The sequence below is a fragment of the Amblyomma mixtum genome, chromosome 1, assembly GCF_055824585.1.
Source record: "Amblyomma mixtum isolate Tamu chromosome 1, ASM5582458v1, whole genome shotgun sequence".
NCBI lineage: Eukaryota > Metazoa > Arthropoda > Arachnida > Ixodida > Ixodidae > Amblyomma > Amblyomma mixtum.
Window position 1 is genome coordinate 279,195,491 of NC_143012.1, and position 17,067 is coordinate 279,212,557.

The 17,067-nt window shown below is 46.7% G+C and overlaps 2 pseudogenes; both read left to right on the forward strand.

Moving 5' to 3' along the window:
• The first annotated feature begins 4,612 nt into the window (after positions 1–4,612).
• LOC149371861 (very long chain fatty acid elongase AAEL008004 pseudogene) lies at positions 4,613–6,265 on the forward strand (annotated as a pseudogene).
• A 9,552-nt stretch (positions 6,266–15,817) lies between these two features.
• On the forward strand, positions 15,818–16,648 carry LOC149371862 (very long chain fatty acid elongase AAEL008004 pseudogene; annotated as a pseudogene).
• Positions 16,649–17,067: the final 419 nt, after the last annotated feature.

A 17,067-nucleotide genomic window follows, 5' to 3' on the forward strand; every position in this document is an offset into this window, starting at 1 on the left:
TACATTCCCTTTCTTTGCATCATTTACCACAAATATATGAAACATTAGCGCAACGACCCAACAACGTTGTTGAGGTGGTTTTTGAGGAAAGGAAATGGCGCAGTAACAGTCTCAGTCTCACCATACTCGACAATAGACCGTATTCATACTATCAATAATGTGGTAGAGAAATGCGCAGAATATAACCGACCCCTATATATAGCCTTCATTGATTTGAGAAATCATTTGACTCAGTGGAAACTTCAGCTGTCATGCGGGCATTGCGCAATCGGGGTGTAGAAGAGTGTCATGGGCAAATATTGGAAGATATCTATAACGACTGCACAGCTACCATAGTCCCCCATAAAGTCAGCAATAAAATTCCAATAAGGAAGGGTGTCAGGCAGGGACACACGATCTCGCCAATGCTCGCCAAGGGTTGACGGAGTATACCTAAGTAATCTGCGATTCGCTAATGTCATTGCCTTGCTAAGTCACTCAGTATATGAACTGCAAAGCATATAGATAGGCAGAGCAGAACGATGGGTCTAAAAATTAACATGCAGAAAACCAAAGTAATGTTCTATAGTCTAGCAAAGGAACAGCAGTTCGCAGTTGGTAGCGAGGGGCTGGAAGTAGTAAGAGAATATGTCTACTTATTTATTACTTATTTTGAACATACTGCAGCCTGAGCGCCCAAGCAGGAGTGGTATATAGTTACATAAAATTAAAAAAAGCATGAAAGCACAAGTTACAAAACACATCAACACATTGCGTAGACCAGTTGAAACGGTTATTACTGCACATAAAATATAAGCACACAAAAAAACTGACACAGTTAAAACCGACACCAAAGAACTGACAGGAGGCAAGATTTCATAGTGATTACATACTGAATTCCAGCATATCTATAGATTGGAGGAAAGAAGCAGACAAACTATTCCAGTCTGCAATTGTATTAGGGAAAAAGGAGAATTTGTATAAGTTAGTCCTTGCAAAGTGATGCGTTAAAGAGAGGGCATGAGAGTGACGTGTCTGTCTAGTGGTAAGAGGGCAAACGTAAGGGCTAGGATCAAGTGCGAGTTTGTGATTAAGTAAGAGAAATAAAAATTTAAGACGGAGGAATTTTCTTCTTGCATTTTCTGCCATTAATTCAGATACCGAATCGGTGCGACCGTATCTGGAATAAATAAAACGCACTACCCGCCTCTTAATTTTTTCAAGAGCATTAATATTGCACATCGTATGGGGCTCCCACACTGTGCAAGCATATTCAAGCCTAGGCCTTATAAGAGTTGTGTATGCGAGAAGTTTGACATGAGCGGGAGCATCCTTGAGCTTGTGTCTGAACAGGCATAGTTTGCGAAAGGCTGAAGAGATGTTCAGAATATGTCTGTTCCAGCTGAGGCGGTTATTTAGTGTAACGCCGAGATATTTGTATTCCTTCACTTCGGTTAAACTGCGGTCCTGGACAGAGTAAGTATACTGAAGCGGGTATTTTTCCTGGTTACGCGAAGCAAGACAGATTTTTCTGAGGTTAGGAGCATGCTCCACTCATGGCACCATTCTAGTATGTTAATTAGTTCTACATTAAGTTCTACATTAAATAACTAGAAGAATACGAATAGGGTAAAGCTTGTATGGCAGGTTCTCTCAGACCATGAATGGCAGTTTACTGATATCAATAAAAAAAAAAAGTTTACAACAGCTGTATCTTACCGGTACTTCCCTATGGGGCAGAAACGTGGAGGCTAACAAAGAGGGTTCAGCTTAAGCTGAGGACAACGCAGCGAGCTATGGAAAGAATAATTATAGGTGTAACGTTTACGAGATCGGAAGCGGGCGGAGTGGGTGAGGGAACAAACGCGGGTTAATGACATCCTAGCCGAAATCAAGAGGATGAAATAGGCTTGAGCAGGGCATGTAATGCGAAGGCAAGATAACCGATGGTCGTTAAGAATAACAGAGTGGATTCCAAGAGACGACAAGGTAGCAGGGGGCGGCAGAAAGTTAGTCACAACAATCTGCCGCACATTTGGGTGATGGGGGGTGGTGGGATGGGGAAGGTTGTTGAAAGTGCATTTTTTATCTGTGAGTGCCCGGATGTGCGTCCACCGGGGTGTGGTGTGCATCAAGGGTGGAGGCTGCATGCACGTACGCGTGCGCACACACGCACACAGCACGGTTATTTTGGGCAAAGGGGGCTATACTGCTGACGCAGTAAAAAGAACAACTGAAGACAACCTTAACACCGTATTTCATGGCTACCATGAAATACGGTGTTAAGGTTGTCTTTTCTGCGCCTACCAAACTGTCGTCGATTTCTTCACGTATCTCTAAAATTAGCACAAAAAAGAAATGTAATCTCAAGCACCAGAGCATGTTCGCCAAATGCACAACCGGTGTTGTTTACTCGCTTCCACTGTCCTGTGGCAATGCCTACATTATGTCAAACAGGTCAATGCGTCTACGACCGTATGCGACAGCACCGCACTTCGCTGCAGCCAGGCAACACAGCAAATCTGCCAAGACATTGCAACCACTGCAAAGACTGCACCCCTCTGTTCCATAATGTCAGAATCATCGGCAGCGGCAGAACGCAGATAGAACGAGAAATCTTAAAAGTTTTCAAAATCAAGCAGTTAGGAACTGAATGCGTAAGCGACGGCTTTGTTAGGTTCACGTCAAAAGAGTACAGTTTCATGAATGGGGCATAGGTTGCCACTTGCAATCTTCGGGAGCTTAATCAAATTTGTGTTTGTTGTTTTGTTAACGTTTGTGGTTGCTCTCGCGCATGTGCACCCCGTTCTGATGTTGGAGATTCACCAAGTAAAGAATTTTCAGTTTTGTTTCCAGCGTTTTCCAGTGCACTTCTCCTTCTTGTGACCACGTCCTTTCCGCTGGTTTTCTACTCACCATGCACCAACTGGCCCAACAAGCTGCGCTTCTTCAATACTAGTGGAGTTTTATTCTCGCGGACCCTTATTCTACCTTTTTATGCTATTCTATTGGAAATAATCCGTCTTGAACTATTATCAGACAGCTAACCCTAAAGCAAACACTGCTAAAATTCCATTATTCCTTTAGTGTATTGTTTGTCTTTTTTAGTACTATATTTCTGTGCTTTGAACATGAAGAATGAACCAGCTCCGCAACATCCCTTGGCGCTAGAGGTAATTAGCAAACCGGAGACGTATTAGCGGAAACGTACACACGTTTAACAAATGCTTCTTGCATGCGAACGCACAGGGGCCCCGCTTGGCCACAGCCATGTCACTGCGCGTGCGCATTAGGCATCCGGTAAACCGGTATGCGTCCCCCCTAATATGTCCGGTATGTCAAAAACGTCCATTGATGTGTGGGGCTTAACATCCCGATGAGCCGCCGCGGTGGCTCAGTGGTTATGGCCCTTGGCTGCTGACCTGAAAGGTGCGGGTTGGATCCCCGCCGCGGCGGTCGAATTTCGATGGAGGCGAAATTCTAGAGGCCCGTGTATACTGTGCGATGTCAGCGCACGTTAAAGAACCCCAGGTGGTCGAAACTTCCGGAGGCCTTCGCTACGGCGTCCCTCATAGCCCGAGTCACTTTTGGACGTTAAACCCCATACACCAAACCAAACATCCCGAAGATACACTCGGACTATAAGAGACGCACTGATGGGGCGCTTGGGTTCAATTTCGGCCACCTGCCCACCAATTTCGGCTCCAAAGAAATGAAGCCGTCGCGGCCGGCTTTCGATCACTCGACCTTTGGACCAGCATCCGAGCATCATAACTAATGATCCAACCCGGAAAATCGTCTCACCTTGTGGAGAAACTTGAGCACCGTCTTCCTCTCGTTGTAAAAAAAAAAAAAAACACCCGAAAGTTTTGCGGCGTGTCTAATTGGCGCCAAGCGCTGTTCTGCTAGCTGGCTCTGTGCCTGTTTCAGCCAGACCAAAAGCGAAATTCCACGGCACGTGATGCAGGCCGAAACCTCACATGGTCATACGTACGCATCCCAGCTGTTACGGTGGCAGCAGGCGAAGTCCTCCGTCTATTTGCCGGCTCGGGCCAAGCACGCGCCGTTATTGGATGCTCAGCCCAATAGCAATGAGCGATGACGTCACATATGAGCGTCACATGCGACCATGAACAGCTGGCGCGTGCTCGCGTGGACTTTCTCGTGCTTGGTATTTTCTTTATTTTTTGCACGCTTGCGCGAGCTGGTGTGTCTAATAAGGCTCGCAGAAAGTGATCGACGCCGGAGAGGAAGTAGCGGGCCCGTGACCTCAGCAACATCAGGCATCGCGGCTTGGAGATGGAGGAAAAAATTATTGGTACGCGGCGTACGTGACCGCATTTCTATACAGCAAGGAAGGAAAAGATGTAGAGGCTACGCGTTTTCTCCGTTGCTGCCACGTGCCGCATCGGATTTATTTATCGAGATCTCCTCCTCTCCCCCTTCGGTTTCCCACATATCGCCCATGCTGTAACGGTAGAACATGATCTAGAGAAGGACCCATTAAAACCCGCCCAACTTTGCGTTGTGCGTCCCTCCTCCGCATGCCCTTTCCCATCGCTCGTCCTCCTCGCCCCCCTGCTCTTCCTCGACCGCGGCGGCTCTCGGATGAGCAAAGCGCATAGAAAAGAGGCGCGTCTCCGGAGAGCGGAGCTCAGATTTGGTCCGGGCGCCGTCGTGACTCCGTTTTGAGAACTCGCTCCCCGCAATCAGGAACGGGGCCACCGCAGCCGAGCAGGGCGCCATGGAGAACAGCACTGCCGCGGCAGCGGCGACCGCCTTCGAGTCGGCGGCGGACACGTTTTTCAGGCGCGACCCACGTATCGCCGACTGGCCCCTCGTCGGCAACAAGCAGTTCATCGTGCTACTCCTGTCCGCCTACGTCTACATCGTCAAAGTCGGCGGGCCGCGCTTCATGAAGGACCGCAAACCGTACGACGGCATCAAGCCCTTGATCATACTCTACAATGCGTCCATGGTGCTCCTCAACTGCTACTTCGTGGTGGCCTTCCTGTCCAAGACGTACCTGGGCGGCGGCTACAGCCTGCTGTGCCAGGGCATCGACTTCGAGGCGCGCGACGAGCTGACCATGAGCATGCTCTCGCACGTCTGGTGGTACGTGCTGGTGCGGATCGCGGATTTCCTGGACACCATCTTCTTCGTTCTGCGCAAGAAGGATTCGCACGTGTCCGTACTTCACGTCGTGCACCATGTCCTGGTGGTCTTCAACGGCTGGTTCGGTCTCGCCTACGGTGCGGACGGCCACGTTGCCTTCGGCATCATCTTCAACAGCTTCGTGCACGTGGTCATGTACTCCTACTACTTCCTATCCCTGATGGGACCGTCGGTGCAGAAGTACCTGTGGTGGAAGCGCTACCTGACGCAGTTCCAGCTCGCCCAGTTTGTGATCCTTTTCTTCCACATGATGATTCCTCTGTTCATCGACTGCGGTTATCCCTTGGCACAAATGTGTATCACGTTACCGCAGGGTATCTTCTTTTTCGTCATGTTCATGAACTTTTACATCAAGTCCTACTGTAAAAGAACGAGGCCTCAGCATCGCGTTGGAGCCGAAAGTAAAGCTAAGTGAGTACGGCTCACTTAAGACCTGTGATTAGTAGCGCGTGCTGGTGCAATGAGGCTTAAATTTAGTCGAGATGTATGCGGCAGCGTAATCTGGTCCATGTTTTCTTGAATAAAAGCGAAGCGTGAGACAGCAGCAGCAGCTTCAAGATACAAGTCAGTCGATATCGCTTCGCTGTTTCGTTTGCTTTCTGAAGTTATTAAATAGGCTGAAATGATTACAGCCGTATAGGCGCGTAGCGAGAATTTTGCTGCAGGTGGCGAAACGGTTTATGTTCGCTTACTATCAATGGGAGTGTGAGCCCAATAATGCTTCCACCGCGCTTGTCTGTACGCCTAGCCGCGATTTTTCAGAGTGACCGCCACTCGGAATCAACTGCTTAACGAGAGAATCAGTTTGCTGGTCGACGCCAATGATGTGGTCTCGCGATTCCGAACGCACTATCCTCTCGACTGCGTCCTGGGACCGACCTCCCGACGTTTGAACCCATCGCCTGGTTCGTGCGCCCCCATCAAGACACCAAGAAGATGACTGTGATCCTCGAGTTCTTAGCTGACTGCGCCCGTGTTGGCATCACCCAGTGAGCCTTGACGTGTGATTCAGGCCCTCGATCAGTGGGATTTGCTGTGTTTAGGAACAAGCCAATTGTTTTGTGTAAATAGATAGATTCGTCTGTAAATAAATCCATCCTTGAACTTCGTATCTTTTTTGTCTGTGTGATATATCTGGGCTACGCCGAAGAAGAATACCGGAAGATAATTACAAGAATTTGAAAAGAACGGGTGTGGGGCCGGGACCCTGTGCTAATGGTACGGCAAAGGGACTTGCGTTCGTCAGTCCGGGATGTATGCCCTATCCGAAACGCTGGCTCTTGTCGAAGCACTAGATTTGCTTTAGCCTGCTTTTCTCAAACTTATACTCCAGATTAAAGCTTCGTGGTGAGATTCCTTCCTTCTCTCGACAGCATCTCGCCATCCCTTGCGGCATTCAGCGCAATGACCGCGACAGACGGGCGCGCCTCTCCGATGTCTGGCCAAAAACGAAAATCACAAAAGATAAAGCAACCTTAGAGCGGCGGCTGACTTGTAGCGGGGAAGGGGGGATGGGTTCGCTCGTTTCTGTGTCAAGTTCACACGGCCTTGCCTCGCCGACCCACTTATGTGAACGGGAGGAGAGCGTCCGGTCTGTCTGGCCCCTCTCGTCTCGAGACGAGGAAGTACCGTTGCGTAACGACTGTTTTGTTCATTTCTGGAAGTTTTAGTTTTGTTCTCTTTTTGTGTCTTCGCACCAACAGCGCCGCTCGATGTGCCTCTTATGAGCCTTGACTGTCGCATTTAGAAGCAAGCGGTGCTGTCCCACACAGAACTTCAGTTTCATTTCTTGATTCAAGCGGTCATATCTCGAACTATGAAGTGTTCTGGCGAAAAAAAAGACACAAAAAAAAACAAAGGATTGCTCGTATACTCGCAAAATGCTGGTAAACTCGCAAAATGCTGGTTGTAACTGCTCAAGAAGTGCTTCTTGGGGTAACTGCCATAACAGCCTGTGTATTCTTCTTCTTCTTCTACTTCTTCTTCATCTTCTCCACATGAAAATGGCACATACCCACGCGGGAGGATTGGCCAAGGTACGGTGGTGAATGCGAACCATCGACTGCCATCTTTGTCTTCTTCTTCATCCCCCCTTTCTCCAAGCTCTCATCCGGACAAGCTGTACGAATACCTACGGGGCAGTGTAGGCAATGAGTGCCATACGTGCTCATGTACACAGTGTGGGCTTGTAAATACGCATGTGTGTTTTATTGTCATCCAGGAGAGCCTGGACAAGAAAAGTTGTCAAGGTGGGCTGCAATGCGGACGCGAAACTGAGTCTGCGAAAAAGCTGCCTTGCAGGCCCGACAGTGAGTTCCTCTAAAAAAAAATTCTAACTTTTGCTCTCGCAGCCACGGCTGAAGGAAAACTTTCGTGCATATTACAGGATATAATTGCCCTGCTGGCAGAGTAACTAAACTTCCGACTGAATAACACAAGACGTTGCGGCCACCGACAGAGTATAGTGTTCTGTAACGGCCACGATTTCGTTTTGCGCGACAGCGTAAGGAGCTCGTTCTGCTGAAATCCCAGCGCCGGCCGCCATCCTCCGCTAGGAGGAAAATGTACCCGAATATAGGTAAAGCACAGTACAGCAAACCACCACAAGAAAATAGTCGCCATTGGGATTCGAACCTATGTTCTTTGCCTGCCAGGCGGGCATGCAACGCATAGGCCACGAAGGGTCTTTTTTTTTCTTTCTTTCATGTTATTTATTCTACATGGTTATGTATAAAACATTACAGGCCACGAAGGGTCGTTGGTTCGAGCGTGCTAGAGGGGCACCTAGTGAACGCATTGTGGTGTGTAAGACTTAGTAACCTGTGTTTGGAACGTGTAATGATGTTATAGTAATTAAAAAAAATAAAACGAAATATAAATATGCTAATTATAGGCTCAGAAATTGCGCGGAACGAAAAGGTGGTGTTATGGTACTTCATTGTACTGAAGCAAATGATGTTTATGAGTATGTAGTGGCGTAGGGTGTCGTGCAGTGTAACCTATAGATAATGCTTAGTGATTGATAACCGATAATTGTGATAGGTAGTCTATAATATGATCGGTAATTGTGAATGTAATAGATGACTGAGATCGGCATTGTGATCGGTAGTCGTAAATGTAATCGATGACTGTGATCGGTAATGTGACAGTGGTTTCGTAATCGGCGAGAAATGAGAAAGGGAAAAAAAAGAATGCGAAGGCACTATCACGTCTACTATATTAACGCGAAACTTAAGCGTCCTGCTAACTTCTTTTGTTATATCATGTTGTTGGGGCAACCAGGAAGCTCGCCGGAGCTTTTTTTCATTCCGGCTGCGTACAAGTTTCTTTGCCTTTCCACTAAGGACCTCCTTCCCCGCTTCAGCGAACTGCCAATGCTCGCTGATACAAGAAAAAAATCTTGCGTTCACGTACCCAGGGAGGCTGAATGCCACGAAACTTTCGTAATGATTTTGCAAGAGCTGGCTTTCTTCCTTTTCTTTTCTTTGCTGGCGGCCAGCTAAGTGTCCTTGGAACAGCTGAGAGCAGGCGCCAATCTCTTCCGTTCTTAATCTGAGGTATAGCCGTGACTATAGTCAATCTTCTGTAAGAGAAGCGAACAACAATGCCCACATTCTGTAGCAGTGTTGAGAGAAATGTTCACGCTATAGCTTAACTGCATTTTTAGAGTTAGACGTAAGACAAAGTGAATAAGCCCTGCGTGTATGTGTTCGTGCACGTCCGAAATTCTTGGACATAAATTTTGAATATTGCAAAACTCTAAGGCACTCGTATGGAAATATTGAAGGTAATGGTTCATTCTTTCGGTATGTAGCAAAATCTTTTTTCTTTTAACGTTTCCATCGCTCGCATCGAGCAGTTAAGACTGCCATAGTAAACTAATAGAGAACGCTTTTGACGACAGCAAAACAGTTCAGAACACAAAATTGGAAGCCTGCCAACGGGAGATTTCCGGATATATTGATTGTTATTATGAAATCTTACAGTACATGAAAAAATTTGCGTTCATAAACTCTTTCCAGTTCAAAAGTGCTTTTGTCCAGATTTTTTGGGCTTGCACTGTCTCCCGTACAACTCTAAAAGCACTGAAAAAACGCACAGAAGACACAGCGACAAACTAACCCGATTCTCTGCTTTAACAAATGTGTTGACGCTCAACAACTGGAACGCTGTGCTTCCATCAGAACACACGCATGTCGCCTCCTTCGCACTTGTCACACTTAATTCTAGTAGCTTCGTGACATCGATATGTCTGGGAATGTCGTACGTCCCTCTTTCCAACTCCGATAGCAAACGATGGCGCCACGCGATGTATGGTTCCCGCAAAGACATTCCTCAGCATGCGAATTTCGGCAAAAACATGCCCTCCTCCATTTCAAATAATTTATAGGATTTAGCAAAATAAAAAAATGATTATTGCCAAAATGAGCAAAAAGCCTTCAACAAGCGTTTCAACTACACCAGGAATAGACATAACTGGATAAAGATCATGCACTCAGTCACATAACTTAGTGCTCGGCAATGTCACTTGCTAGCTGTACATTTTAAAACAATTCAATTTGCGGCCGAAAATTTTAAGTGACAAAAGAAATGGAAGCGTATATATTGCGCTAGGTGATGCTACCATATATTATTTTTGCTCACCGTTGATTATAGCCTCAAATCACACACAGGATGAATTGCATAAATAGAAAGTAAGCGCAATTAATTCGGTTCAGTAGGAATCGCTGATGGGGGCCATGTGCACAAGTAACTTGGGATACAAATAATTGTAAAGAAACGCATCCATGCTTTTCTTGTTTTCACGATCAGTGGGCCACGACGAAAATTACCGTTGCGCGAATATTAGGTCGTTAGCCGCTAGATTCCTGTGGAAATAAGACGTCGACATATTAAAGATTCAGCTGATTCAACAAAAGGATTTTTCTGTTCAGAATTTTATAATTATCTATCCCATACAGCATTTCTTCGTGTCGAACGCATCACTGTGTTGCTTTGCAACGCAACCCTTTAAAGAACCCCCTGACACGTTGGCTGGGAGGACACTGCAACTGCACGCAGAGGATTGCGGATAATGTTGTGCATGCTTTTCTTTGGAAGTATCCCCCTCAAAATTCTGCTTATTGCAGCCACCACGGCGGCCTGTGCTGCTGTTTGCCGTGACAGACGCTCGAAATACGGAATTAAACTGTGATAATATGCTACCACTCAGCCATTTTTGCGGACAGGTTTGAACAGCCGGTAAAACGCCTTCAGAATATTTTTGCTACGGGTCGAGGTAAGTCTCTTGTGCCAGATGCTAGGCGGCCGCTTTACTACCCACATACTATATTCTAACAGCTGGGAAGAGTGGGTTGCTCCCGAAAAGAGCCTATAGCAAGAATTTTGTGGCCACTTTTCGTTGGGCACAGGAGCGACGAGACGTCGTGTCGAGCTTTGTGTAATAAATTAAGTTGCGTAGGGGGGGGGGGGGGGGGGGGGGGGGGGGGGCATGCCTTCGATCGGGCCCAAAGGTGTCCAGGAGATGGCAGTATTTCATTCGTGCGTCATAATCGTAGTGCCCAGCACAACTGCCATTGCAACTCACGTGACAGTGTGCCCCGATCTCTACTCTCGTAAAATTTAGAGCGAAAAGATCGCAGCATTCTGCACCGGGTACTGTTTGAGCTTAGACGACTCAGAGATCTCCATCACAGAGGCACGCGAACATGCTCTGTCAGGTCTGTTAATCGGTCTGTTTAATATGCAGCCTAGGACACTTGCCATCCAGGTACCCGGAAACACGCTCTTCATAAATTACGCGTGCTGAAGGAGGGCGCATACAAGGAAGATCTGTGTTGGTCAAATATTTAGGGGAATCCCCCAAGGTGGAGTAGATTTGTAATAAGGGAGTAATTTCTCACTGCGTAATTACTCATTTTTTTTTCTTTAACTACGCAGTTTCTGAGTAAGCTGTATAGCTTTCCTTTGTAGCCGTATGGCTGCGCTCGGGTGGATGTCAATGAGTAATTACTCCCTTATTAAGATAGATCTGTGAACGAAATTATTGATTTGTCTGGCTTTTTCGGTTTTTTTTCCATATATTTCTACTGTACTGGTAGGGTTTGGCAGAAGTTTCATGTAATCGGTATTAGTGAGACCAAAATTTCGTAACTTGAGCCTTCGGCCATGAATCTCAATATAGACGAAACAAAAAAAAACAACTTTCTTTTTCTAAACTGATTTGCTTTGGATTATGGTGGTTGAACGTTCCATTGCGACTCACGCTATCAGGTACGCCGTAGTGAAGGGCCCCAGAAATTTCAGCTGGCGCGCAGAAACAGGCAAAAGTGTGCTTCTTTCATTGCCAAATTTGCTCATCAAAATTCACACGAAGGCGACAGGGAGCGTTGGTACGCATGCCGGAAAACAATTTTTTATGCTAAATACTTCCTCTTTTGGTTCCATGTGCGAGTCATATGAGACCTTGGTGAATTCGATTACGTGATGTATTTTTATCTGCCGTCCGAGTGATCCTGTAGGCATGGAGGGTGCAGTTTTCCTATCTTATTCTAGTTTCTTTTCTCTCTCTCTCTCTCTCTCTCTGCATCTGCCTCGATCGTGATGGCGTGTTCGGATTCACGCGAACCTTTGAGGAAGTTCATGCCATACCAGCGGGATAGTTCGCGGAGTGCTTTTTTTAGTATTCGCGGAGTGCGTACGTATACGTATGCCTATTACACCAACCGCGGAAAATTCTGGCAGCAACCGGCGAGAGATCCCTTTCTCTCACTGATAGTTTTCTTATCCGTTAGCACTGTTTCACGTTCACTGGCGTTCCGGCTTGCATTCTAACTGGCATGCCGTTCGGTGATGAGTTTTCGTTAACGCACGAATGGGGTAGCTGAAACCTTGTGTGAATCTCCAATGGGGAGACATAGAACTAAGTACAAGAAGTGGCGCTCCTGAGACACGTATTGTGAGTGCCATGGAGTAAATATCAGGGAAAAAAAAAAAGACTCGAATTTTCAGAATCGAAGCACACGCTGGGTGCTCTCTGTTCCAGCAGCTAAGCAGTTGTTACGACATGTTGTTTGGTAAATAACGTAGACCATTAGCTTATGAAAATCATACCTTACTGCGCGCGGTACTTTGATCAGTTTCCTTCAGAATACGTAGTTTTTGAAGAAAAAAATAGAAAACAGTCTGCGATGGGAGAAAGAACCCATTATTCCACTTAGGAACAACAGCCACAACGAAAAAAAAAAGATGTGTCCCGCAGTCTTAATTCTGGGTGCTGGAAGGATGGTATTGTGCCTGCCATAGAAGCTGCATTTGTAAATAAGGTTATGTGCTTTTTTGTTTCACTGAGTGAATGAGCATTAAAAGAGTGACCATTCAAATCTGTTGAATGAGCGAGTCACTGATTTTCAAAGTATACCTATCTGCTGTGTGAATACTGTGAGCACTCTGTTTGAGTACACTGTGTAAGTTCTTCGCGAGTTAAGATGGCTCAGCATCAGTGGCATCAGCTTAAGGAGCTCGAGAACTAGTAGCGAGCGAACACAGGAGACGCAGAATCGCGCTGTATTTATTTCGCTGAGAGTAACAGCCCCAATACTGCGATTGATACGACGTAGAAATGGTGTATTTTCCTATCATAATGCAGGCAGTTTTCTTTTCTAAGCATTCAGGACGAAATCTGCTCATCTAACTTGGAGGTGAGCTGATTTTACGCTGGACGCAAATCAGTAGCCTAGTAAATACATAGCTTTGAATGCCTAAGATGACAATAGTAAAATGCGTTACTTCTAAAGTTGAAAGCCAATAGGCTGCGAAATCATCGTCTAGAAAAAAAAAGAAAAAAACTTTAGGAAGCAAGCGACGACATTAAAAGATAGCAGTAAAGGGCAATGGCACTTCTTTTTGAGAATTCAGTGATATTCCAGGATTCAAATCTATGTAGACTGTACGTAAATCATGCAAAGCTTATTTTGCGCTAGCATTTAAAATAACGACGTAATCGAGACGAAATTTCAGGCTTCTCACAGCACCGGAGGAGTGCGAAGGAGCTTGGTGTGACGTCATAGACGGTAATATTTCAGATTTTCGCTACCGCGTCAACCACACCGTGCCGTGCGTCGTTGGATGTTGCCGAACAATGCTGGGTGGCCTTTGCCTTTGGTGGTGTCGGTTTTCTACCATTAAAAGCAAGCGTTTATGCGTTGGAAATGTTCTACCTATACCGTAGACGACGTCATTACATGGTCCCCTCTTGGCACTGTGTGCTCCGGAGAAGCTTGAAGGCAGTCGCGATTTTATTGCACGATTACATCACCGTTTCAAATGCTAGACCAAAAGTATTTGCCATGATTTACCTGCAGGTTTCACACATTCAACCCGTTTAATCCTGCCATATTCTGAAACCTCTGTTTGTGATGTGTTCTTTACCTTAGGTGATGCATTCTTTACCTTAGGTGATGCATATCTTTACAGGAGCCGTCAGCGACTAGACCCCCTTCCGCATATGCCGCCGTGGCTGCCGTGCACTTCTGCACTAAGAGGACATACGACAATAAATTACGTTCTTCTATAATCCATGGTAGAGAGAGGGTGTGGTAGATGGTCCTTGGCGATCACAAAATGAACAAGGGAGGGGAAAACCTCAGGTTGCTAGAGCCAACGTTTCGACAAGGGGACTTGTCTTCGTCTGGGCAAAGCGTTCATCATTGGCAGGGATTGATTCTATAATTCTATAATTCTTCTATAATGCAATTTCGCTGGAACAAAACTCTTCAGTACCAAGGCAGGGAGTCATCAGGCAGAATTCGATTAACTTCGGTGCTAAATGATCAGCCTGGCCACTCACAGTGCTTTTGTGAGAACACGGCCAATAAGCGCGCAAGTGTTCATTTTAGCACATCGTCACCCTATTTCACTAAGCTTTATAAGCTACGACGAAGGGCGCGGCCACCGCCAAAATTTCTAGTTGCAGGGCAGTGAAAAGAGGACGCTTCGTACTTTCTGTTGAAGGTCAGAAAATAATATTTGTTTTCCAAGGAAATAAAAATTTCACCTCCTTTTGTCTTCCGCACAGCATTCAGGCTATACTACGGCGCGCACAAGAGGCCGAAAGTCAGTTTGATTGTTTGCCTGAAGAACTTCAGCCTCTGCAGAAGGTAAAAGTGAAGTTTTTTTGAATATGTTCGCATCATTGGTTGGAAATTATCTGTGAAAGCTGTTATTCTTCCTGTGTAGTCGTGAGGGTATATACTTTGATGGACGTTAATGAGTAATTACCGCATATTTTCAAATATTAGTCGTGAATGATAATTAACCTATTGATAAATGGGCCCATTTGGATATTTGGATGCTGTCTCCCTCTGCCCGCCCAGAAAAAAAGACCGCTGTGCTCGCTAAACGGTGGGCGCGTTCTGCTTTCTTTGGGAAATCCTTCGCGTCATGAGATGCGTCCGAGAGCCTTCCTTTCGCAAGATACGGAGACCGATGGACCGAGAAGCAATTCTGCGAAGACGTGAGGCGTTCCTTATGACAACACCTTGCGCCGGGCAAAGGCGAGCTCGCTATAAGGAAGTCGCGCCAGAGTATGCTCAGTAGAGCGGTAGGAAAATGCCCAACGCAGTCGTCTGGCGACTGGCGAATGCGGATGAGCACGTGATGACAGCAGTGATGCTAATTTCTGTCTGCTGGAGGCATGGTTCGGAGGTCATGGGTTCGGATCCCCATGGTGGCACGCGGTTGCTTTTTCTTCAGTCATAACTCATTTTTCAGCCATAAAGTAATTACACTATTAATTTCTTGTTAGTAAATACCACAAGCTACAAAAAAGAAATAAAGCTTTAAATGATTCCCCTATATGCTTGCCCTTGCTTTCAGTGACTGTTGGCTTCCTTCAAATGTATGTCATAACGAGGTCCTCATTTCTCTTCCGTTATCTGCTCAAGACGCATAGCACGGTTGTTGTTTTGTTTTGTTTTTTTCAGCGTGCATTGAGGCACAGCTCTTGTCAAAGTAAGTACGTGTTTGCTTCTGTACGATGCTATGTGGCTCGTAATACAGCCCCATCGTTCTAAATTTGTAGAACGTTAGAGGAACAATCGTCTCCATCCTTTCAAAAGTTGCGGCTTATGCGGATGCTGCAACGGCTCGACTACACGGCTGAGTAGAAAAGGACTCTTTACCTTTTTTACAAAGGCTCCCTTAACCGACATAGCGTTTAAAGAATGCAGGTTAAAAAGAAACACGCTGTTTGATTTCCCACCCGTTTGCCGTCGACTGCGCTCCGTATGAAGGAGAATTCACCAGAAATAATAAAAACTTGGACGGCGGCATCGTAGGCAAGCGGATTAGGAAAGGTGACCACATTTGTTGTTGTCCGTTTTGAGACTATACAAACCTCAAGGAAGAACTGATAGTTTAGTAGTGTAGGGCCGTATTTGCTTTCTTACGAGTGTTAGCTATGAGAATAAAATTTGCTTGAGGTGAATAAAACCCGCAAGGCCTCTTGTCGACACGTCCCGCTTTTGCTGAAGTGAAAGAAACAGAGTGTCCATAAAGGCGCTGTCGGTTCTAGCGAAGTCCAGTCTCGCCGCGGGCAGCGGCGACTCCATCTGGGTGACTTGCTGCAGAAAGTGGCCTGGGCTGCTGAGGCGCGCCAGAAGATCTTTCCGCTGCAATGGCTACACTGCACGATTCACTGGCAGCGTATTTCCCCAGGGATCCACGTACGGAGGGATGGGCCGTCGTGGGCGACAAGCGGTTCCTCGCAGTGCTGCTGTGCGCCTACGTCTACGTGGCAAAAATCGGTGGGCCTCGCTTCATGAAACGGCGCAAACCTTTCGACAACATCAAGCCCCTCATCGTGCTCTACGACGCTTCCATGGCTGTCCTGAACTGCTACTTCGTGGTGGCCTTCCTGTCCAGGACATACTTAGGCGGTGGTTACAGCCTCCTCTGTCAGGGCGTCGACTTTGGGGCACGCGACGAGATGACCATGAGCTTGCTCACCCACGCGTGGTGGTACCTATGGGTGAGGATCGCTGACTTCCTGGACACCATCTTCTTCGTCTTGCGCAAGAAGGACTCGCACGTGTCCTTCCTGCACGTGGTCCACCACGTCCTGGTCGTCTTCGAAGGTTGGTTCTGCCTCGCCTGCGGAGCTGACGGTCATGTCATGTTCAGCGTCGTCCTCAACAGCCTGGTTCACGTGATAATGTACTCCTACTACTGTCTGTCTCTGCTGGGTCCTTCGGCGCAGAAGTACCTCTGGTGGAAGCGCTACCTAACCCAGGTCCAGATGGCCCAGTTCGTTGTAATGATCGTTCACATGATTCTGCCCCTGTTCATCGATTGTGGTTACCCTAAAGCTCAAGTTTTATCGTGGATTTCAATAGTCATCCTGTTTCTTCTGTTGTTCCGCGTTTTCTACACCAACGCGTACATTAGAACCAAGGAGACGCAAGTACAGAAATACACAGAAAGCAAGTTTAGGTGACGTCGGTCCTGCTGTTTGCTTCACCTTGCTTGTACAAGGCTGTTTTGTGGTCCGAAAAGCATGTGTTTTGCGACCAGAACCTCAGGACCTAAACCGGCTCCTACGTCTTCATCTTGTTCTTAGAACTCTGAGTAAATAGGAGCTAGGCTTTGAAAATAGATGCTAAAATAGAGTGCATCATTATTCACTGACACTACATAGTTTGAAAGTGTACTGAATTCCTATGTGCAGTGCCGATTGTTAATACAGCATTCGAATGCGCAATTCCAGTGACACCTGGATATTGTCCCGTTGTAGTGACAGCAGTCCGTCTAGCAGGAAGGCAGCGGAAGGCTCCCAAACAAAACCCTTTATTGTGCTGACCTGCCCCCTACAAGGCAGTGCTCCTTCGCCGAGCCCAGACCGGCCAGCTTCTATCA